The sequence below is a fragment of the Salvia miltiorrhiza genome, chromosome 4 (assembly GCF_028751815.1).
Source record: "Salvia miltiorrhiza cultivar Shanhuang (shh) chromosome 4, IMPLAD_Smil_shh, whole genome shotgun sequence".
NCBI classification, from domain to species: Eukaryota; Viridiplantae; Streptophyta; class Magnoliopsida; order Lamiales; family Lamiaceae; genus Salvia; species Salvia miltiorrhiza.
This window is the reverse complement of record NC_080390.1, coordinates 8332449-8357214: the sequence shown is the minus strand read 5'-3', so window position 1 is coordinate 8357214 and position 24766 is coordinate 8332449. Positions and strand designations below refer to the sequence as shown.

The 24766-nt window shown below is 39.0% G+C and overlaps 1 long non-coding RNA gene across 1 annotated transcript; it reads right to left on the bottom strand.

The window, feature by feature from the left end:
- Nucleotides 1–21295: 21295 nt before the first annotated feature.
- Nucleotides 21296–22965, bottom strand: LOC131022578 (uncharacterized). Its single transcript, XR_009101346.1, has 2 exons — nt 22046–22965; nt 21296–21665 (listed from the first exon to the last, which is right to left on the bottom strand). It is a non-coding gene; the product is annotated as an uncharacterized LOC131022578 (long non-coding RNA).
- Between the last annotated feature and the right edge of the window lie 1801 nt (nt 22966–24766).

Genomic DNA, 24766 nt, shown 5'->3' with positions numbered 1-24766 from the left:
CTTGAAATAACTTTAATTCAAAGATTTTATAACGGAATAACTTGTTCAATTGTAACATCAAACTCATTTGATATATATATGAAAGTAATGCCCACCTGATAGCAACTTTTGCTTTGGTAAAGTAGCTCCTTGACTGGCTATTATTACTCTCGCGCTTTACCTTTATTGTGATGATATAAAGTAAGATATTTGCTCGAATAAAATCCTCAATAAATGAGAATGCGTAATTAACGATGCATGATCCTCTTATGAATTATTATTCAGAAATAATAATCAGGGAATTTCTATTGTTAATCCAGGCTATCGGATTTAAACCAAAGCTAAGTCTCATCTCATGAAGCCGGATAATTAACTAAAATTAATCTATTCTCTTCAGGATGTTATACTCCACTGATTAAATAAACCCCATTCCTCGTAGTCAATAGAAAATAAATAAATACTTCAACTTATTCGCTTTATAACCTCATAATTAATTGGGCTTAATAAATAGGAACAAGTAATGTTATAAGATTAAATAATTAAAAGGCCCAACATAAGATAGCCTAATAATTAATTAAGTAGAAGTGGCTTGAATAATTAACATGAAAGGCCCAATTGAAATAATTCATCGGCTCAAGTAATTAAATAAATCTTGGCCCAATAAATAAATAATTTGATTAGCTGGGCTCAATTAAATAAATCAAACGAGGCCCAACGAAGATAATATAACAGCCCAATTAAAATAAAATAGGTGGGCTTTAATTTAAATAAATTCGGCCCAAAGAAATCATGTAATAGATGCCCATCTGAGTAAAATAAATAAGGCCCAACTTTCGGCCCAAATACTAAAATAAATAAAGCCCCAGAATTTGGCCCAACTTAATAAAATAGGAGCCCATCATCAATTAAATTTTAGCCCACAAGTTGGCCCAAAGTTTCAGCCCAAATCCTTCCTTCTTCCTTCACGGTTCACGCTTTTTCTCTCCCATTTCTCTCAAAATCGATCTCTCTCTCTATACTCTCAAAATCGGCTACTTCCCTCTCTTCTCTCTCTCGTTCTCAGCCAAGGAGTCCGCCGCCGCGGCTCCGGAGCCCGGCGACCGTCGACCGCCGTTCATCCCTCCCGTTCTTCTCCTCTCTCCATCTATTCTCCCTTTCGATTCATGGAAGGAGGCAAAATATAGAAGGAGCCCTGATTTCCTCCCCAAATCAGAAATTGCCGCTGCCGCCGCTACACCTGAAGCTCTGGCGTCTTCGTGTCGTCGGCACGAACTTCTGCTGCTGTCTCTCAGATTTAGGAGAGGCCACTCAAAGATTGAGTCCTAATTCCCCAAATCTGGAATGGTTACAGTCTAGTTTCTCCGGTCATCAATCATCGAAGTTTCGCCGTTGCTGTCGTTATTTCTGAAGTCCGACGAGGCCATCGTCGTCCCCTTCTCTCCCAGGAAGCGAAGCCGAAGCCGAAGCCGCCACCTATTTTCTCCTTTGTGAACGTTGTCGCTGCGACTGTTGCTCTGGAAGCAGCGAAGGTCGCCGCGTCGTCGCGTTGCCGACCCTGGGATCAGAGTTGTGGTCGTCGTCGGGGTTCTTCTCTTACCGCGTCCGGCGAGCAGCAGAGCTGTGCCTCCGTCGACGCTCTTCGGTTCGGCGGAACAGGGCAGCCTCCCCTCCGTCCGATTTCAAGTCTCTCACTCACACAGGTTTAAGGTGTTCTAAACGAAAATCCCTCAGTTTGGTTTCTAGTGTTATTCCAGTTGGTGCAGCCCATAAATCATCTTGTTTCCTATTTGATTATGCAAGAGATTAAACTAAACATGTAGTTGTTTCTATATCATAGGAATTCTTACTGACTTCGTGATTGCTAAGCCCCTTATGCATATACTCATTATATACTTAGTATTCATTAACTGATCATGCTTGTTGGATGAAATGCTAATGGATTGAATAGGGAAGCTTAGTATATACCTGTGGATCCTTGTGTTTGGGTGGCTGCTGTGTGATTGAATCAGTTGATAGATACACTCTAAAGTTTGGCAGAAGAGCAATGAATGGAGTTCCTCCTTCACGTGGGTTATTAGTGCAGAATGGAGGGGAAATGAGAAGTGAAATGGAAGAGAGTTGCTGCTGATATGTTTATTTGAAGGAGTGCATTAATGGCTATACTTGAGTAGTCTACTAAAATGGCTGATTTTGTTCCCACACGCATGCCTTTCCTTTTCTTTTCTTGATATAGTAGGTAGGAAGTTTGGTTTGTTTTCTTGATGTAGTAGGTAGGAAATAAGGATGTAGGGAATAATAAGTTGTAAAGTTGTGATGTGATGAATAAAATAAATCATTCTCTGTTGGTAAATCTATATCTGTTATTAATCTCGGGTCTTGCTAAAATTACAAAATACTCTAAAAATTCTCATATTTTGATCGCCGACTTCTCATCTATTAACATCGTGACTTGTAGAATAAATCTAAATTAAATCCGTAGATTTAATTCACTTCACAAGCTGAAATAAATCCACGACTCGAGTGATAAAGGTAAATACATAGAAATGATATTTCTATTGCAAGTAAAAAAAAAATAACATGACTTTACTAAGTCAGTTATAAATCTAAAATTATAAATTATTGACTGGCTCAATAATTCGATTGCGATCATAACATGCAATTGCATTAAATTCAAATATCTAGGCTAAGTTAACAGGAAATTAATCACTGGATTAAAAATAACTGAGGATGCAATAATTTAAATCTCGCATTTACTAATCTTAATCATAAAATAAAATAGCGGGCTACTACAATTTATTCCGACAATAATGACATTTGAACACCAGGTGTACTGAACACCTGGTAAAAAACTAGTTTTTTAGTGGATAGAGAGTGGACCGGTTTTAGGGGTTTATTATTTTTACTGTTTTATCCCTTGATTTTTTCTACGTATATATATCCGAAATTAGTCTCTCTCCCTTGATTTTTTCGTCCATTTTCTTTCCTTTTTTTTCCGGCTAATTTGTTTCCAATTTTCACAAAATCTTCCGTTTTGTTTCCTTATTTTTCGAAGACTTTGTTTCCTTGTTTTTATTTCAGAAAATTTTATAAATTATATAATTCGAATATATTTTTTTCGGTTTTGTTTTTGATTTATTTGTTTTTAAATTTTATTATTGTTTTGTTACCAATAATTTAGTGTTTCTTGCTATAATAATTCTAGATTTGTTTCCAGCTATTTTTTTTTCTTAATTAATATTATTTATTTTTTTCCCAAAAATTATTACTCCTAAATTTTGTGGTTATTTGTTTTTTATTAAATTGTTTCAACTAATTTTGTGTTTCTCCTTAAAATAATACTAGATTTATTTTCGGATATTATTTTTAATTTTTTTCAAAAATTAGATTTTTTTTATAAGATAAAAATAAATAATATTAAATTATGTTATTATTTCGGATATTTATATTGCTAATTTTTTTTTATTTGTTTCCACTAATTTGTGTATTCCGCTAAAACTAATCTTAAATTTGTTTCCACTAATTTAGAGATTCTAATTCTGCTATAATTAATCCTAGATTTGTTTCCACTAATTTAGATATTCTAATTCTACTATAATTAATCGTAGATTTGTTTCCACTAATTTAGGGATTCTAATTATCCCAAAACTAATCCTAGATTTGATTACCTAATTTAGAGATTCTCCTAAAAATAATCCTTTCAACATATATTTTATTTTTCGATAATTATTTTGTATTTTTTGAATTGTATGTACAAATATACATTTGTTCAGTTTGGAAACAATATAATGGGGCATTGGTCGAAAAAATAAATAACATATACTTGTATTAAATGTATTATAATAATGCAGTAAACGAGATATAATAATAGGAAATAAATTTTAATTAATTAATAGAAATAAATTAGTGAAGGTTGGAAAAAAATGTGAATACGATGTAATTTTGGTTGGAAAACTATATACATTTTAGACAATGTATTATAATATAGTATTAAACGCGATATAATAATAACAAATAATTATACTCAATAAAATAGAGTTGAATTAATTAATTGAAATAAATTAGTGAATTTGAAATAAAATAAAATTTAAAACTATATTACATATACTTATTTTAATATATTATAATAAAGTATTGTAATCAATATGATGGTAACAAATTGAACCACGATCGTGTGAGTAACGAAGTCGAAATAATTATACTCAATGAAAAAAAATTAATTAGTTAGTTGAAATTATATAACAATACACTTGAAGACCATATATTATAATATAATATTAAAGTCGAAATAATTAAACTCAACATTCATCAAATTTAATTATATAATTGAAATATTATTAAAGTTGGAATAAAAAATAAAGTATAGTCAATCGTATGCAAAGATTTTTATTGGAATCTATATAACATATAGTTGAATACAATGAATTATAATATAGTATTAAACGAGATAAAATAATAAGAAATAATTATAGTAAATGAAATTTAGTTGTATTAATTAATTGAAATAAATTAGTGAATTTGAAAAAATAAAAATAAAAATAAAAATAAAAATGAATCATACGGTGGTATTTTGGTCGGAGAACTATATAACAAATATTTGAAGACAATGTATTATAATATAGTATTAAGCACGATATAATAATAATTTTTCGCAATGTAATAACTATATACAATGTAATAAAGTTGAATAATATAATTGAAATAAAGTTTTGAATTTTTTAAAAATAAAGTATACGCAATGAAATAAAGTTTAAAGAATTAGTGATTTTGAAAGAAAAGAAAAAATAGGGAGGTTGCGCGGTAAACTTTATAACGTACACTTTAAGACAAAGTAGTATGTTATAGTATTGAAATTGATACAATAACAAGAAAATTGACTACCATAGTGACAGTGTGAATAGAAAAGTCCAAATAGTTAATCTCAAAGAATCATATACTTGAATTATAATTTAGTATGAAATGCGATATAATAATAATGAATAATTATACTCAATGTAATAAAGTTGAATTAATTAATTGAAATAAATTAGTTAATTTGGAAATTCAAAATTAAACAAAATCAACCATGAATCATAAAAAAGTAAGCTTATATGTCTTGCTTAATCGTAAAAAAAAATGAACTACGATTGTGTGAGTAACGAAGTCAAAATAATTAAACTCAATGCAAACAAGTTTAATTGATAGTTGAAATTAATTAGTGAATTTGTAATAAAAAAGAATGAATCATATGATGGGATTTTGCTCGAAAAAAGTATATATAACGTATACTTTATTAAAAGCGACAAAATAATAAGAAAATGAAATACTATAGGGTGAGTAATGAGAAAAAATTAAATAAGATGAATCATATGCAGGGATTTTGATCGCAAAACCTATATAGCATATTCTTTATTTGAATATAATATAATATTGTAATTGATGTGGTAATAGGCTAATAGCAAAATGAACCACAATTGTCTGAGTAACGAAGTCGAAATTATTATATTCAATGAAATCAAATTTAATTGATTAGTTGAAATTATATAACAATATAACAATATACTTAAAGACCATATATTATAATATAGTATTATAGTCGAAATAATTAAACTCAACATTAATCAAGTTTAATTATATAATTGAAATAATAAAAAATTATATTATTAATTAAATCCGATATAATAATAAGAAATAATTAAAACTCAATGAAATAAAGTTGAATTAATTAAATGAAATAATTTAGTGACTTGAAATAAAAATTAGTATTCTGCTGAAATAGAAATTTTATTAAAAGAAAAATAGAAAGAACAAAAACAAGTGAAAGCACCCGCGAGAAGCCACGAGAAACCGAAAAACAAACAAGACTAAGAGAACATTTTTAGAGGATCATCCTCATCAAAAGAATGGTCGTCGTCAAGCATATCTCCCCATCTTTTAGAAACCACGGTCGACATAGCACGAGCAGCGTCAGAAGAAGAAGAGTGTATCACAAAATTTTGCATATGCACGCCTTCATAATGAGCCTGTTGCACTTTTTGCAAGAACTCCATTGGCGACGAAGAGTCAAGAACGGCTCCCTGCAAAACAGCACCAGCGACACGACCAATTCCTTGTTTGTCCGAGGACATACCATTCTTGATTATACGCCGGAGCCGGTTCTTGATAGATGAATCAGAGACCTTCCCCTTCTTGGAAGGCCCTTTCGGACGCCCACGACCGCGAATTATGGGTGGATCCTCCATTGTCGCCTTTCCTGGCGTCACAGTCAAAGCCATGTCTGTATCGCTACAATGCAGAGTGACAATATCAACCTGTGTATCTGACACTATAGTAGTTTCCACCGGATGTCGGGTAGTGTCATTCATCACCGGAACAATCTCCATACCAACAGACTTGTCCGCCCTGTTATCACCAACCGAGTGTTCAGAGACAACCTCATTATCCAACTGAACCTCAGCATCCAACGACTCCAGAGCAGCAAAGGGGTTGTGAAGGTCCACCTGCGCAGCATCAGATCAAAGATTTAGGGAACCAACGACATCCTCCCTTGTTGAATCCGGGAAGGTGTCCATCTCGTCATCCCCAAGAGCAGAGTCACGATTCGAGGGGGTCAGTATTCCACCCTTATCATAAACAACCATCTGAAGAGAAGCCTCAGAGCAGGCCTGTTTACGATCCACTTGTTTCCATTTGGAGCGATGTTGCTGAACAGGGGCTGGGTCAGTACCTTTGCCAGCGGGCTGACCCTCAGTATCATTCATCCCCTCTTTAGATCTCCTGCAAGATGTAGTAGCATGGCCAACAACACAACAAGAGTGACAATAATATGGGAGGTCTTCATATCCAAATTCGAGAACAAAACCCCGATCCCCACATTTGACATCAAAAAAATCAGGCACAGCCTTGGAGACATCCATCTCAACCAAAATACGCGCAAAATGACCCACAGAAGCATGAGCAGATAAACCATCAATAACAATTGGTGCCCCTACGTGTCTAGCAATACCAGAAAGCACCTCCGAATGCCAATACTCGTGAGGTAAATTAAAAACACGAATCCAAACTTGTGCTTTAGTGGATGAATCCTTGTATGGATCAAAATTTGGGACCCAAGTCTGCAAATGCAAGATGCCCGGACGTAATTTCCATGTATTTTTAGCGAAAGCCAGCGCCATATCTTGCGCAGAGGAGAATTTCAGGGTGAAGTAACCTTTACCCAGAGGAATAATTTCCCAAGATAAATCCGGCTTCCATAACTGCTGTAACTCGACATGCAAATCAGCAGCAAAACGAGGACGATCCCCCTTGCGAAGGATAATCCGGCCATGCAGGGCATGAGAGAATGATCGCACTTGTCGTTGATGGAACCCTTCCGAAATGATAAGACAGGGTTTATCATTGACCAAAGAAGGCTGTAGAACCGTGTAGTCATAGGCAGGAACATCAGCTTGCCGACTTCCCTTCGTCTGTGAGAGTATCCGCAAAAGATCGACTGGATTGCTGAGCTTTAGATTGACCCTTCCCGACGAACTGTTCCAGTGGCGGCATAGCCGAGGTCGGCCCCCCAAGCCGAAGAGGATTCGCGACAGACGTCGTCTCCGCCTGTGAAGGCGGTTGATTTTTCTGTGCCGCCAACTGCGGAGAATCATAATCCGTCGCCTTCTGATCAGAAGGTGTGGAGGCGTCCACCGGAGAGACGACGCTGGCCGTAGGAGAAGGCCGAGAACCAGGCAAAACGTGACAAGCGACGTAGTTATTTGAGACCTGCGGGAACGGTGAGAGGGAAGCCATAATAGCACCGTCCCCAAGAAAGGACGCAGATAGGAGATAGCCGGAGGCTAGACGGCAGCGCGCGCCGCCGCGTGGACCGCCCGGAGAAGAAAGGCGCGCATCCTAGGGCTCTGTTTTCATGAAGAGAAACCGCCCAGATCTGGAAAAAGAAGCTGCCGCCGCCGTTGACTTGCGCCAACTATTCCGATCGAGAGCTGAGTGCCGCCGCACCGCGACTCCGCTCCCCAATCGCTGCTGGTCTGTCGCGGTCTCGCCTGAAAAGGACCGCAGCGGCGGATCCTTGAGAAGAAGAGAAGATTTAGTAGTCGCCGCTCGAACCCGCGACAACAGCTGAATCTAGATGATGGTCTCGACTCCGCTCCCCACTCGCTGCTGGTCTGGCGCGGCTTCGCCGGAAGGGACCGCAGCGGCGGGTCCTTGGAGCAGATTAAATGGTCGGTCGTAGAGAGAGAATTTCAAAGTGTCTGATCAATCGTATATATCAAATATAAAAATTAGTATTCATGAATCATACGATGGAATTTTGCTCGGAGAACTACTATAGTGTGTCTAATGAACTCGTATAACTATTGTCACGACCGGTCCTAATTAAGGATAATTAAGCCGGGGAAACCGTGACTAATGGAGGGAGATTAGAAACGGGGTAGAAAGGGAATAATTAAACAAAGAAGAATCACATTTCATAATTTAACAAAAGGAATATTTATAATATAACAGAAGTTTAGTCGTATAGACTCAAATAACTAGTAAGTTCAGATATCTCTGACTTAGCCAAATAAACATAAAACTTCTGAGTACGCAGCGGAATATGATTCTGATTACATGTATGAAGACATGTAACCCTAGAGTTCATTAATACATAATAAGACAAAAGAATCCCGCTCGTCACTTCATCACCATCGGCAGCTACTCAACCTGCACATTTAGAAATATATGCAGGGCTTGAGTACAAAAGTACTCAGTGGGCACGTATGCCTAAGTATAAAATACATGCTTCAAAATTGTAAATTGTCATGCCATAATTAAACAGTACAGCAAGGGAGTTTTTCGCTAAAAGGCCCAAGCTTACTAAATTCATTTGTGATTCTTAAAGTTCGACTGCAGTCTAAGTTCTCTTGTGATCTATCATATCTGGAACTTTGTGCCGGAGAGGTGGCCACCTCTCACGGTCACTTGACCGGCCAACCCGCTAGATGACTCACGGTCACTGGTGTACACTAGCCCTGGCAGGATAGCTATCAACTGCTCAAGACCCGAATTCGATTACATGATAAAAGTCACATCAGATAGATATCATACTGAAATTTAAATATTTTATGGCAAGACAATATTGGAAATAACTTCAATTAATTTAATCATGAAATAACTTCAATTAATTTAATCATGAAATAACTTGCTTGAACGTAATATTTAAACTCATTTGATATATATGAAAGTAATGCCCACCTGATATAAACTTTCTGTGGTACAGTAGTTCCTTGACTGATTATTAATCTCGTGCTTGACCTTTATTACGAGAATATAAATAAGATACTGCTCAAGTAAAATCCTCAAATAATGAGAATACAGAATTAACTATGCATGATCTATATGCATGAATTATTATTCTGAAATAATAATCAAGGAATTTCTATTGTTAATCCAAGCTATCGGATTTAAACAAAAGCTAAGTCTCGTTTCATGAAGCCGGATAATTAATAAAAATTAATCCGTTCTCTTAGGGTGTTCTAACTTAAATGGGATTAAAAGATCTCGCTCTATTTAATCGATTAAAAGAAAATAACTAAGTCGGCTCATTCGCTTAGTAATCTCGTAAGAATTAATCGTAATTGGGCAGCTGTGTCTAATTAACCGGGCCAAACAAATATGACTTGAAGTAATAATATAAGTCAAATAATTAAAAGGCTCAACATAATACAGCCTAATAATTAATTAAGAAAAGTGGGCTTGAATTAAATAAATCGTGGCATTCCAATAATTAAATTGAAAAGTTTAGTTGGAGTAATTCATGGACTCAAGTAATTAAAAAAAAATTTAGGGCCCAGTTGAATAAATAACCAAGGCCTAAAGAAAATAATTAGGAGGCCCAATCGGAAATAAATAACAAAGCCCAAAGAATTAATTAAATTAGGCCCAATGAATTAATTAAATTAGGCCCAATGAATTAATTAAATTAGGCCCAATGAATTAAACTAAAGCCCAAGCAAAATAATTGAATTAGGCCCAATTATAATAAATACAACAAGGCCCAAAAATAAATAATTATGAAGCCCAAAGAAAATAAAATAAAGGCCCAAATTTTCGGCCCAACTCAAGCCCACTGTAATTTAAAATAAAATCGGCCCAAATTTTCGGCCCAACTCAATTAAATGAAGCCCATACAAATGAAAACAACAATTAAATCAAAGCCCATATAATTAAAATCGGAGGCCCAATCAGTAATTAAAATCGGCCATTTAAATAAAATCAGAGGCCCAATATTAATAAATAAGCCAGCCCAACTCAAGCCCACTAAAAATAAATCAACAAAGCCCAAAGAATTTAATAACCAAGCCCAATTAAAATAAAAGCCCAATTTAACATAAATGAAAGAAGCCCAATAAAAAAAATAGTAGCCCATCTCCATAACACTCTCGGTTCTCTCTCTCATCTCTCAAAAATCAAATTTCGCCTCTTTCCTTCGGAAGGAGCCGCTCGCCCTCTTCTTCTCAAAATCAATCGAGCGTTTTTTTTTTCTTCTCCGGCTGGAATCTGGCCGGCCTCGCTTCTCCGGCTGTTCAGCCATCGTTTGTCGACGCGTCGAACCCCGGCGACCTCTCCTCCTTCTTTCTTTCTCACGCAGATCTCAGTCGAGTCCCACTCTGGAAATCATCGCCGCTGCTGTCACGCCCGCCTCCTCCGAGTCGTTCCGGTCCCGATTCAGTCGTCCTTTAATCTGTGGCAAAGCAGAGGCCTGCTCACGGTTGCCTATTGCTACGTCGTCGGCTACCTTCTAGATTTCCGCCGCCTCCGTTGATTCTCTGAGCCCCGACGCCGCTGCTGCTATAACTTCTTCTCCGGCGAAGCAAACTCGCCGCCGTCGCGACATCTCTGGAGATCCGCGAGCACCCGCCGCTGTACTCAATTTCCGCTGAGCAGGGGTCCGCTGTTGCTGCTATCTCCGGAGTCGAAGGTTCGAGCCACGCCACCAACTACAGCTGCTGTTTCGCCGGGTCGCGGCCTGGAGTTCTATCGCCGGACGTCGCCGCTTGGGAGTGCCGCCGCCAGCCGCTGCTGTTAACAGCAAGAGTCCGGCAGCCTCCTTTCCCGGAGCCGCCGTCGCCGTGAGTTGCAGAGCTCCGACAGTCCACTACCACTCAATCTAAAGCTAAGTTCTCTAGTCTCGTTTGTTTTCGTTTACGCGATTGGTGTCGAGGAGTATGCATATTGATTCAGTTGAGTGAGAAAAGTCAGTGCTAACATTTAACAGTGTGAAGATGTCATAGCTAAAATTGTCCGATCACGAGCTAGGGTGTATCCTTTCTTATTAAACTGTGGAGCCTATTTTCATGTGTATACTGATCATACTTGGATGGATAATATGCATTATAGGACATAGCATATTGAGCTCAGTAAATACCTCGAATGTGATCGAATTGATTGCTTGTTGAATGGCTGTTTCGTTGTTGGATTATATGCAGCAAAATGAACTGAAATAACCAAGTTGCTGTTCATAAATGTAGGTGGAATCCTGAGTGCATTAAAGAGAATTCAAAGAAGGCTTACCTCCTTGAAGTTTGGCAAGAAGAAGAGTACTTTACTCCCCTTGAAACTTGACGGACAGTGAATGAAGTAGGGAGTTTGTTGGCTGGGGTTGATACTAATAATTCATTGGTGAAGACTTGAGTGTAATGGTGGGGAAAAAGAAAGAAAAACATAATGATAGTGGTGTATAGAAGTTGGGGAACAAAGTTTAATGGAAAGAAAAAGAGAAGAAAAAGAAAGGAAAAAAAAAAATGTAGAGGAGAATTATTGATGTATTTTCTCTGACTCGGTGATTCTGTAACTGTAAAGTGAATCACGTGCTCATATTTGCTTGTACTGTTTATTTAAATAAATCCCGATTTCGACATGTGATATCTTACTAAAAACGATAAGTTATAAAATGAATCTAAATTAAATCCGTAGATTTAATTCGTTCATTGATCTGATATCTAAATTAAATCCGCAGATTTAATTAACTCACGAGTCTGAAATAATCCACAACTTGAGTAAGAATAAAATCTAATTCCATCTCGCTTAAATAAATAACGTGACTTTGCTAAGTCAGTTATAACTCTGAAATAATATCATTGACTGCTTTAACAATATAAATTCAGGATCATAAGCTGAATTCATATCAGAATAATATCCATTTTCATTCACTGATGAACAAAAATACACACTCATTACTGGATTTAAAATATATAAAAGAGCGGGTCACTACATACTACCCCTCTTAACAAAAATTTCGTCCCGAAATTTGCATAATTCTTCTAAAACAGTTCGGGGTATTTATCCTTCATTTTGTCTTCAAGCTCCCACGTGGCTTCCTCTTGTCCGTGGTGTCTCCATAAGACTTTCACTGATGTGATTGCCTTATTCCTGAGTTGTTGTACTTTTCGATCTAGAATGGCCTCTGGTCTCTCTTCATAACTCAAGTCTGGGCAAAGGATCATCTCTTCTTGGTGGATTATGTGCTTTGGATCGAAAACGTATTTTCTGAGTTGTGATACGTGGAAAACATTGTGAACGTTTCCAAAACTTGGCGGTAATGCCAACCTATAGGCTACTGGGCCTATTCTTTCCAAAATCTCATAAGGTCCTACGAATCGGGGCCTAAGTTTTCCCTTGACACCAAACCTAGTTATCCCCTTGGTAGGAGATACCTTTAGGAAGACCTTGTCTCCTATTTCAAACTGTAATTCGGTTCGGCGTGCATCAGCGTAAGATTTCTGTCTATCTTGCGCCTCCTTTATTCGCCCTCTGATTTGGCGGACTATCTCAACCATCTCATTTACCATGTCTGGTCCTAAAACTTTTCTCTCACCCACTTCATCCCAATAAAGTGGTGATCTACATTTTCTTCCATACAATGCCTCATATGGTGCCATATCGATGGTCGCCTGGTAGCTATTATTGTAGGCAAACTCAATCAACGGCAACACTGATTCCCAACTTCCACCTCTATCCAACACCACTGTTCTCAACATATCTTCGAGGGTCTGAATTGTCCTTTCAGACTGCCCATCTGTCTGCGGGTGGAAGGCGGTGCTGAAATTTAACCTCGTGCCTAACTCCTTCTGTAAGCTCATCCAAAATCTAGAAGTAAATTTTGAGTCTCGGTCTGAAGTGATCGACACTGGTACACCGTGTAAGCGTACAATCTCTCGAACATACAACTGAGCTAGCTTGTCTGATCCATGTGTGATCGGTATTGGTATAAAATGAGCACATTTTGTGAGTCGATCCACTATTACCCAAATGGCAGTGTTTCCTTTCTTTGTTTTGGGCAAACTGGTCACAAAATCCATTGCTATGTGCTCCCACTTCCATTCTGGGATTTCCAACGGTTGTAGTTTTCCATATGGCCTTTGATGTAAGGCCTTCACCTGTTGGCATGCTAGGCATTTTTCCACAAATGACGCTATGTCTCTCTTCATTCCTTCCCACCAAAAGTGTTTCTTTAGGTCCTGATACATCTTAGTACTGCCTGGGTGGGCAGTATAAGGGGTATCGTGAGCCTCACTCATGATTTTATCCTTAAGCTCATCATCGTGGGGAATGCATATTCTTCCTTTAAAGAGGATAACATTATCTGATGCTTCTTGATAATTCTTGACGCCTCCTTTTCTTACTGCTTCCCGTAGTTTTTCCATCTTCCCGTCTTTTCTTTGTGCTTCTACGATCATCTTCCTCAAGTTAGGTACTGTTGCCACAACGCTTGCTATCGTCCCTGGTGGTTTAACCACTTCTATGCTCATTTTGCTAAATTCCCTTATGAGCACCGTCTCTCGAGTGATGAGAGCTCCCAATTTGGATTGGGTCTTACGACTCAATGCATCAGCCACTACGTTGGCCTTGCCTGGGTGGTAGTTAATACTGCAGTCATAGTCTTTCACTAGTTCGAGCCATCTCCTCTGTCTCATGTTGAGGTCCTTTTGCTCGAAAAAGTATTTCAGGCTTTTATGATCTGTGAATATTTCACACCTAACTCCATATAGGTGGTGCCTCCAAATCTTCAGCGCATGCACCACTGCAGCTAACTCCAGATCATGAGTCGGGTAATTCAGTTCATGTGGCCTAAGCTGTCGTGACGCATATGCTATCACTCTTCCTTCTTGTATCAGCACGCAACCAAGTCCATTTTTGGACGCGTCCGTGTAGATCATATATTCCTTATCAGCTGTTGGGACGGCTAACACTGGTGCCGTAGTTAACTTCTCCTTAAGTTCTTGGAAGCTCTTCTCGCACTCCTCTGTCCAAGAAAATTTTATTCCCTTCCTGAGTAGTTGCGTCATTGGCCTTGCAATTTTGGAAAATCCTTCCATAAACCTCCTATAGTAACCTGCCAATCCTAAGAAACTTCTTATCTCATTAGGGTTAGTAGGCGATTTCCATTCGCGCACTGCTTGCACTTTTTCAGGGTCCACTTTAATCCCTTCTGATGATACAATATGTCCTAAAAACGTGACTTCGCTGAGCCAAAACTCACACTTGCTGAATTTGGCATAAAGGCGCTCTGTCCTCAACGTTTCTAGAACAATTCTCAGATGTTCCTCATGGTCTTTATCGTTCTTCGAGTAGATCAGGATGTCATCTATGAATACCAAGACAAATTTGTCTAAATACGGATGGAACACTCGATTCATGAGGTCCATGAACACGGCTGGCGCATTAGTTAGCCCGAATGGCACAACTACAAATTCGTAGTGGCCATACCTAGTTCGAAATGCCGTCTTAGGTACGTCTTCTGGTCGAATTTTCAGCTGGTGATAACCAGACCGCAAATCAATCTTCGAGAACACGCTTGCTCCCTTGAGCTGGTCGAAGAGGTCATCTATCCTTGGTAAAGGATATTTGTTCTTCAGTGTCACTTTGTTCAGTTCCCTATAGTCTATGCACATTCTCAATGTGCCATCCTTTTTCTTCACAAAAAGTACAGGTGCACCCCAAGGTGATACACTTGGCCTAATGAATCCAAGTTCCAAAAGTTCTTGCAGTTGTATTTTGAGTTCTTCCAACTCTTTAGGAGCCATCCGGTATGGTGCCTTCGAAATGGGAGCTGCCCCGGGCTCCAAATCAATGGTAAACTCAATTGGTCTGTCCGGTGGTGGCCCTGGCAGAATCTCTGGAAATACATCTGAAAAGTCCCGTACAATTGCTACATCTTCTATACTCTTTTCAGTACCCCGTTCTCCGTGCAAATATACGAGGTAAGCTGGGTATCCCTTCTTCATCATTTTCGTTGCTTGTAGGGCGGAGATGATCATCTTTCTTCTTCCCATACTAATTCCGTGGAAATGTGACGGCTCCCTTCCTGGGGGTCGAAACGATATCCGTCTTTCGTTACAAAGGATGGTGGCATAGTTCTCGGCTAGCCAGTCCATTCCTAGGATTATGTCCACATCTCCCATCGGTATAACATAGGAGTTGTTTACTACAATCTTGTGTGACCCTATGTTCAGTTCTAGGTTCAAGCACACATGATCTACTGTCGTCATTCCTCCTATAGGTGATGATATACTCAACTCCTGGTCAGCTCTTTCCATTTTAAGTTTTAATGTATCAACACATGTACTTGAAATGAAAGTATGCGATGCGCCCGTATCAAATAGAAGTACAACAGGAGTATCGAGTAGCATGCCCATACCTGCCAGGTTTCCCTGGTTGTTCTCGGGCTGCTTCTGCCTCATAGCATAGGCTCTAGCATGACGAGGTTTTTCATGTTGTTTCTGTTGTCGCTGCTGTTGTTGGCGGGCCTGTTGCTGATAGTGTTGTTGAGGTTGTGGTTGGTACTGTAGCTGTTGGTGCTGCTGTGGCTGCTGATACTGTGGTTGCTGCCTTGGGTATGGTTGGGGCAAAGCTTGAATTGCTCGAAGATGCGGAGCCTGGATAGGTGGGTTTGGCCTTGAACTCGTTCCATGTTGCTTATTCGGGCACCGGTTTGCATAGTGCCCCTTCTGGTTACAGATATAGCAACTATCACTGCCGGCCTTACAGATTCCCACATGATTTTTGTTACATTTGGGGCAATGTGGGGCCCTCTGTTGGTTATTTTCCATCTGTTTCGGTGCACTCTGACCTCCATAGCCCTGTAACTGGAAGACCCGTCCCTGCCATGGCCTCTTCTCGCTTTGGTTCGAGTTACTGTTGTCCCATCTCCTCTTCCCTTTGAAATTCTGATTATGATTTTGATCATGTAGAGGTGCTGGAGCAGGTACAGTTGCAAGTCTTTCTCTTGGCATGGCTGCCTCAATGTCTAACGCTCGGCTGAGCGACTCAGTGTAAGACAATCCTCCATGGCTTGCCAAGGCCATCCTAATCTCGTGCCTCAGACCAGCACAAAACTTTTCAGCCATCTTCTCATCTGTGTCCACTTGTTCCGGCGCATATCTAGACATATCGCAGAACATCCTGTCATATTGAGTTACCGACATCTTCCCTTGCTTTAGATTGTAAAATTCAGCTTCCTTCTTCTTGCGGTAGCTCTTGGGTATATACTTGTCATATATACCAGCTTTGAATTGTTCCCAGGTCAGATTTTCTAACTGCTCTGCTGTCATCGTTTTCATCCGTGCTTCCCACCAGAAATCAGCTGACCCAGTCAACTGAAAGGACATACAAGTCAGACGTTCTTGGTCGGTGCAACGCAGGAAGTTGAAAATGCGTTCAATAGCGCGAACCCAAGTTTCAGCTTCTGCCGGGTCTCCTGTCCCGTTGAAAGTAGGTGGGTTCTGTCGCAAAAATAATTCTTCAATCCGTCGTTCTGGCTGAACAGGTGGTTGAACTATTTCGGGTTCTGGTTCTGGCTCTGTTTCTGGGCCTCTTCTTTCATTTCGGGGAATCCTGCCCCCTCCTCTTGGTCGTCCTCGTTTTGGCGGCATTCTATTGGTTTAAACACAAGTTGTCAGCGCATTAAAAAAAATAAAAAGGCCATACTATCATTTCTATAGTTACTCTTTAACTCATCGAGTTCTGCTCTTGCTAAAACTTAAGCGAATATATAAATAAAACATAGCGGAACGACTTGCTGCGAAAAACCAATAAGATCACCATATATAACATAGGGAAAATTGCCTCAATGAGGACTTTACATCATCATAAAATCTAGATTCAAAGATCTATCTAAGTACCACACATGATGAACTGGCTACCTAGTGAGCCATTACAAAAACTACTCAGTCACGGAACGTCCCAAGGTTTCGCGTCTCCGTCCTAATACTAGTCAAAAGTCTATGCCGACACATGGCATACAAAAGCATCAGAACAATCTATGTTTCTGGAATATTTAAATATCATCCTATTAGATATATATATAAACCGGTCTAAGAAGATCGGGTACAAGATCCCTGGGTCGGGGCATGGCTGTCTTCCTCTGGATCCTCTTCCGGATCTTCCTCTGGATCCTCATCTGTTTCTCCGCCAGATGGGTGCGACTCACCCCTTCCTTCACCTGCTGCCTGGCCAATGATGGCTGAGCGAATCATCTTCAAGGTCACTCGAAGAGTTGGGCGGTCGTCCATGGCCGGGCTTTTCCCCTATTGAGGAAATCAATGGTATCGGCTAAGACTCTGTCAACGTCGACCATAGCGGCTGCTATCTCTGCCTTGCTCAACTGCCTCGATGACAATGGTGGCTCACAGACTAATGGCACTGAACCCGTGCCAGGTGGAAAATCTCTGTAGGCTTGAGGCCTAGAGGGGCCTGCCTCAGCGTCGTGCCTCCTGGGTTGCCCTAAGATAGGGGCTGCTGGTGGAGTCGGCTCCGGAAGTGGGTCCAGTAGTTCGTCGGGCGAAGGTACTCCGACTCGAGCAAGGTCTCCCGGACGTATATACGGCCCTCGAGGAGCATTTCCCCAACGAGTGAATTGTGCCTGGATCTCAGCAGTAAATCCAGAGAAGTCATAATGCAAGTCATAGGACCTGCCAGAACGAGTGATGTAGTGAGCGGAAATCATCCTCGCCCATCCCTGCCATTCTGATGGCAGCAAATCCATTAGCCGCTCCATTCCGTCATAGTCCGATATCCCATGGTCTCTTGCAGCGACCCAGTGTCGATGGAAGCCGGCCAAGAATTGGCCTAAGTCATCACCGTGGCATTGGCGATAAGTAAAATATGAGTTCCTGATAGCATCCGGACTAGCATCTCGACGCAACGGCCGTCGTCTGGTAAAGCGCATCCTTGCCATCTATACATGAAGGTCGCATAATCAAACTCACGAATATCAAAATAGGTGGCAAAAACAATAGGGTTCAAACATATCTATAATAGTAAGGTAATAATTCTACTTGAGGTCTCGAAATTCAAACCACGGTATTATAATCATAATAGCCTAACACTAGACTCGAATATAATTCGTGAAGTCTTAAATATGCTGCAACTAGTACTAACTAGGTTTTTGAAAAGAGATAACTCCGCTATGTTGCAGTTTCCAAACTATGTAGGGTATTCTTATTACTATGAAAAGTGTTCCCACCATACTCTGATTAAGGCAATAGTTGATTCGGTATCCGCCTCGCGTGAATAATCCGAACGAAGATCTATGCCCGTGTCACTATCTCGTGTGTGACACTTTTCTTTACTCCCCATTGTATTTTGTTTGTTGATTTCTCGTCTGGTTCACTAACTTTGTAACTTACTCATCGCCTCAATTTACAGAGAAAAGCAAAAATGTTCTTGCTAAATTCCTTCTATTGTTGTGTTCATAACAGTGATCATGCATCCTTAGCGCATCTAAGTTCATTGAGTAACATCTCCATAAAAAGGCATAAGTAAAATCAACATCTGCATCAAGGCGAAATATAAACTTCAACATTCAAAACTTTCTGTTGCATTCCTTTCTGTTGAGCATAGCGATGTGATGAAGTGCTGAGCTTTTGCCGACTGACTCTTTCATACTAGTGATCATACTAGAAAAATTTATTAACTCTAGGGTTCAGAGCAAATGAACTGCTCTGATACCACTCTGTCACGACCGGTCCTAATTAAGGATAATTAAGCCGGGGAAACCGTGACTAATGGAGGGAGATTAGAAACGGGGTAGAAAGGGAATAATTAAACAAAGAAGAATCACATTTCATAATTTAACAAAAGGAATATTTATAATATAACAGAAGTTTAGTCGTATAGACTCAAATAACTAGTAAGTTCAGATATCTCTGACTTAGCCAAATAAACATAAAACTTCTGAGTACGCAGCGGAATATGATTCTGATTACATGTATGAAGACATGTAACCCTAGAGTTCATTAATACATAATAAGACAAAAGAATCCCGCTCGTCACTTCATCACCATCGGCAGCTACTCAACCTGCACATTTAGAAATATATGCAGGGCTTGAGTACAAAAGTACTCAGTGGGCACGTATGCCTAAGTATAAAATACATGCTTCAAAATTGTAAATTGTCATGCCATAATTAAACAGTACAGCAAGGGAGTTTTTCGCTAAAAGGCCCAAGCTTACTAAATTCATTTGTGATTCTTAAAGTTCGACTGCAGTCTAAGTTCTCTTGTGATCTATCATATCTGGAACTTTGTGCCGGAGAGGTGGCCACCTCTCACGGTCACTTGACCGGCCAACCCGCTAGATGACTCACGGTCACTGGTGTACACTAGCCCTGGCAGGATAGCTATCAACTGCTCAAGACCCGAATTCGATTACATGATAAAAGTCACATCAGATAGATATCATACTGAAATTTAAATATTTTATGGCAAGACAATATTGGAAATAACTTCAATTAATTTAATCATGAAATAACTTGCTTGAACGTAATATTTAAACTCATTTGATATATATGAAAGTAATGCCCACCTGATATAAACTTTCTGTGGTACAGTAGTTCCTTGACTGATTATTAATCTCGTGCTTGACCTTTATTACGAGAATATAAATAAGATACTGCTCAAGTAAAATCCTCAAATAATGAGAATACAGAATTAACTATGCATGATCTATATGCATGAATTATTATTCTGAAATAATAATCAAGGAATTTCTATTGTTAATCCAAGCTATCGGATTTAAACAAAAGCTAAGTCTCGTTTCATGAAGCCGGATAATTAATAAAAATTAATCCGTTCTCTTAGGGTGTTCTAACTTAAATGGGATTAAAAGATCTCGCTCTATTTAATCGATTAAAAGAAAATAACTAAGTCGGCTCATTCGCTTAGTAATCTCGTAAGAATTAATCGTAATTGGGCAGCTGTGTCTAATTAACCGGGCCAAACAAATATGACTTGAAGTAATAATATAAGTCAAATAATTAAAAGGCTCAACATAATACAGCCTAATAATTAATTAAGAAAAGTGGGCTTGAATTAAATAAATCGTGGCATTCCAATAATTAAATTGAAAAGTTTAGTTGGAGTAATTCATGGACTCAAGTAATTAAAAAAAAATTTAGGGCCCAGTTGAATAAATAACCAAGGCCTAAAGAAAATAATTAGGAGGCCCAATCGGAAATAAATAACAAAGCCCAAAGAATTAATTAAATTAGGCCCAATGAATTAATTAAATTAGGCCCAATGAATTAATTAAATTAGGCCCAATGAATTAAACTAAAGCCCAAGCAAAATAATTGAATTAGGCCCAATTATAATAAATACAACAAGGCCCAAAAATAAATAATTATGAAGCCCAAAGAAAATAAAATAAAGGCCCAAATTTTCGGCCCAACTCAAGCCCACTGTAATTTAAAATAAAATCGGCCCAAATTTTCGGCCCAACTCAATTAAATGAAGCCCATACAAATGAAAACAACAATTAAATCAAAGCCCATATAATTAAAATCGGAGGCCCAATCAGTAATTAAAATCGGCCATTTAAATAAAATCAGAGGCCCAATATTAATAAATAAGCCAGCCCAACTCAAGCCCACTAAAAATAAATCAACAAAGCCCAAAGAATTTAATAACCAAGCCCAATTAAAATAAAAGCCCAATTTAACATTGTAGTGACCCGCTCTTTTATAAATATTAAATCCAGTAATGAGTGTTTATTTATGTTCATCAGTGAATGAAAACGGTTATTATTCTGATATGAATTCAGCTTATGATCCTGAATTTATATTGTTTAAGCAGTCAATGATATTATTTCAGAGTTATAACTGACTTAGCAAAGTCACGTTATTTATTTAAGCGAGATGGAATTAGAATTTATTTTTACTCAAGTCGTGGATTATTTCCGACTCGTGAGTTAAATAAATCTGCGGATTTAATTTATATATCAAGACAACGAACAAATTAAATCTACGGATTTAATTTAGATTCATTTTACAACTTATCGATTTTAGCGAGTTATCACATGTCGAAATCGAGATTTATGTAAATATACAATATTCCAATCACATTGATACATTGATGTCCACAACTCATAATAACATACAAAGTCATCAGTATCATTACACAAACTTTCTTTTTGCTCCACCATGCTTTTCTCCCCATTCATACAACACCACCACTCAACACTCAAGTGCACTCCATCGCCCCTTTGCCTTCCTAGCCTACAAGTTCAGCCAAAACACTCCCTTAATCACTAGCAAACCAAGGGAAGTAATTAGTCTAAAATGCTGCCAGAAACTCCAAGGTGAGATTTGGCTTTCATTCATCCGGTGCTCTGCCACTTCTAGGTAAACTTTGGCTACATTTTTTTTCCATCTTCTTCCATGATTTTACCTGTATTCATTAAACAACAACAAGTACTACCATTTTCAGATTCAATCATTTGATACCAGTTAACACTTGAAAGAGTGAGAGATAGAGCAGTTCAAATTTTGCCAAACTTCAACAAGATCCAATCAACTTATTTAACTCAGCAACAACGGCAAACCTCTAATCATTTTCTAGGTATATACTACTGTTTCAGTTCATTTTCTCAACTCATTCAAGCCACATATATTGTCATCATATCATAGCATAATCAATCATCTATGAAGTGCTTAAGGAGATGGAACGAATTGTAGGCATACTTCACTATACTTTATAAACACAATGAGATTTCTTAACTTCATAAGCAAATGAATCAAGATACAATAGTAGAATGAAATAGACTTAACTTTAGAAGAGAAGAACTTGGGCTGCACTGCGAGCCGCTGGACCTCAAGAACAGCGGCAACGGTGCGACGAATCAAGCAGACGCCGGCAGCGACGCCCTAGTCGTCAACGACAGCGCTACTCGCCGACTGCACAGTGCCGGTGGTGGATCGAAACGATGGCAGCGGCTTCCCCAAAACAGCAACACACGAACCACGTCGGACCAGTGGCGACGACAGTGGCGGAAGTCTCGAGCGCAGCAGCAGCGGACGCTCGGCAACGGCGTTCTGCCTTTTCTAAAACTTAGGGCTCGACGACGGAGGGAGATTTTGAGGACGAAGGAGATGAACGGCGCCGCTCCCAGGCGGCGATATCTCGCCGAAATTTCAGGGCCGCGGAGGCGCGACTGATTTTATGGGAGCAAGAGGCGGCGAATCTCCCGGCCTTCCAGTTACAGCGGCGGAGAGATCGACGGTGGTCCAGAGATGGTGAGATCGACGATTGTGGTGGCCGATGGCTGCTACTGTTCGTCTGTCAAGGAGTTGGATTCACTGGTCGGTGGCGGCTTTTGTCGTTGCTGTCGCCGGAAACGGACGGAGAGGGAAGAGCAGTGGGTGACGACGGCTTATCGCAGCTGCTCCCCGGCGAGCTTCCGCAGCGGCGGAGCTTTGAGAGAGAGAGAGAGATGGAGGGAGACGGCGGCGATACCTATCGACGTTGCCAAGGAAGGAGGCGGGTCGACGGCTGTCTCGCCGGAAGAAGCCGCGGCGGCGGGACTGATGGCTGAGTGAGAGAGGTGAAGAGAGAGCCGAGAGGCAGAGAGGGAGAGTGAGGGCTGAAGCTATGTGTGTGTGCGTGAGAGGCGCAGGGAAGAAAGAAAGGCTAGGGATTGGGGAGTGGATTTGAGTTTGGGCCAAGTGATGGGCCGATTTTTTTATTTAGTTGGGCCGATTTTTTTTATTTAGTTGGGCCGAAAAATTTGGGCCTCCTATTTATTTATTGGGCTTTGTTATTTATTTTCAGTGGGCTTGAGTTGGGCTGAGTTATTTATTAATTTTGGGCCGATTTTAAATTAGGAATTGGGCTTCAGAATTTATTTATATGGACCAATTTTAATTATTGTAATTGGGCCTCTAATTTATTTATATGGGCCGATTTTAATTGATTTGGGCTAAACTATTTTGGGCCCTTATTTATTTGTTGGGCCTTATTTATTTTACTTAGATGGGCCTTTATTAAATTACTTCATTGGGCCGAATTTATTTAAATTGAAGCCCATCTATTTTATTGGGCTGTTATATTATCTTCGTTGGGCCTCGTTTGATTTATTTAATTGAGCCCAGCTAATCAAATTAATTATTGGGCCAAGATTTATTTAATTAATCGAGCCGATAAGTTATTTCAATTAGGCCTCTCATGTTAATTATTCAAGCCCACTTCTATTTAATTAATTATTAGGCTGCCTTATGTTAAGCCTTTTAATTATTTAATCTTATAACATTATTTATTCCTATTTATTAAGCCCGATTAATTTATGAGGTTATTCAGCGAATAAGCCGAATTAGTTATTTCTTAGTAACGACCAATAAAGATGGATTTATTTAATCAGTGGATTATAACATCCTGAAGAGAATAGATTAATTTTAGTTAATTATCCGGTTTCATGAGATGAAACTTAGCTTTTATTTAAATCCGATAGCTTGGATTAACAATAGAAATTCCCTGATTATTATTTCAGAATAATAATTCATGCATAAGGATCATGCATCATTAATTCTGTATTCTCATCATTTGAGGATTTTTATTCGAGCAAATATCTTATATATGTACATATATTCTCGTAATAAAGGTCAAGGGCGAGATTGACAATCTATTGAGGAGCTTTTGTATCACAGAAAATCACTATCAGGTGGGCATTACTTTCATATATATCAAATGAGTTTAAATGTTACGTTCAAGCAAGTTATTTCATGACTAAATTAATTGAAGTTATTTCAAATATTGTCTTGCCATAAAATGTTTAAATTTCAGTATGATATCTATCTGATGTGACTTTTATTATGAAATCGAATTCGGGTCCTGAGCAGTTGATAGCTATCCTGCCAGGACTAGTGTACACCAGTGACCGTGAGTCATCTAGCGGGTTGGCCGGTCAAGTGACCGTGAGAGGTGGCCACCTCTCCGGCACAAAGTTCCAGATATGATAGATTACAAGAGAACTTAGACTGCAGTCGAACTTTAAGAATCACAAATGAATTTAGTAAGCTTGGGCCTTTTAGCGAAAAACTCCCTTGCTGTACTGTTTAATTATGGCATGACAATTTACAGTTTTGAAGCATGTATTTTATACTTAGGCATACGTGCCCACTGAGTACTTTTGTACTCAAGCCCTGCATATATTTCTAAATGTGCAGGTTGAGTAGCTGCCGATGGTGATGAAGTGACGAGCGGGATTCTTTTATCTTATTATGTATTAATGAACTCTAGGGTTACATGTCTTCATACATGTAATCAGAATCATATTCCGCTGCGTACTCAGAAGTTTTATGTTTATTTGGCTAAGTCAGAGATATCTGAACTTACTAGTTATTTGAGTCTATACGACTAAACTTCTGTTATATTATAAATATCCCTTTGTTTAATGATGAAATGCGATCCTTCCTTGTTTGATTATCCCCTTTCTACCCCGCTTCTAATCTCCCTCCATTAGTCACGATTTCCCGGCTTAATTATCCTTAATTAGG